The sequence below is a fragment of the Halyomorpha halys genome, unplaced genomic scaffold (genome assembly GCF_000696795.3).
Source record: "Halyomorpha halys isolate HHAL.00 unplaced genomic scaffold, Hhal_1.1 Scaffold344.1, whole genome shotgun sequence".
NCBI lineage: Eukaryota > Metazoa > Arthropoda > Insecta > Hemiptera > Pentatomidae > Halyomorpha > Halyomorpha halys.
The window spans coordinates 243183-244259 of NW_027112931.1; positions in this window are offsets into that span (position 1 = coordinate 243183).

The following is a 1077-nucleotide window of genomic DNA, read 5'->3' on the forward strand; positions in this document are numbered from 1 at the left end:
TTGCTGAAGTGTTGACGGGTCATTAGCCTGAGGTGTCATTGACCTTTGACCCCCTGAGTCTGCTCAAGCGTAAATAATAATGGGTGATACCTGAAAAAAACCATTCTTTTGTTACCTTCTGATACCTGAAAAGAAAGGTTTTTGTCAGGTAACACCCATTATTATTTACGCTTGAGTAGACTCGGGGGGTCAAAGGTCAATGACACCTCAGACTAATGGCCCGTCATCCTTATCCCAATATCAAAGGTGAGGAGAACCACGCATCAGGTGAGTATGGAAAATTATGCAACACTTCAGCAAAATTCGCCAACTGTGAAGGCTCTCATTTAGCGAACTACAAAGTTTGCAATATCTTCAAGGAACTAAGAAATATCAGAGCTTTAGCCCTTCAACCCGAAGCAGATCTTCCTCAGACACAACAGCCTACTCAAGTTCCATTAGAAGACGATCATCGAGCTTTTCCAATATTTAGGCGTCACCCCTTGGATCCTACATTAGGTATTTTGTCTGCTGTCTGCTCTACCCAGCTGGTGTACTGCTCGTGCTCCTCTGGCGGTACGATCAGAAGAACCGTCTCAGGTATAAGAGAGAGCGAAGGACCATACATTTCAACTCTGATATAGGACTCCATTTGAATAGTTTTGATTCCGTGTTCAAGGGCCTATTTCTGCCCTTTTTAGCCATAATTAACTATTTATATATTAAATATAAAATAAATAAATAAATTTCACAACATAGAACATCTCAATATTAATTTAGAAACGGACTCATTACAGCAGATTTGAAATACTCTTACATGACAAATGTATTTATATACCACTGATTAAAAAAACTCATCAAACTGCCCCCATTCGACTTTCTAATCTACCGACAACAGACCATCCCGATGATAGAATCCTCGGTAGAGCGCCAGTTATAATACGCACTAGTCTTAACCATTATCCTTTACTATCATATACAAACAGCAACTATCATATACTATACTACTTCCATGTCAACAAAAACTCATCACCATTTCTGCTTTATATTGTCCTTCACAATTTTCTGTTAAAGCAGAACTTATTCAAAACTATTTTT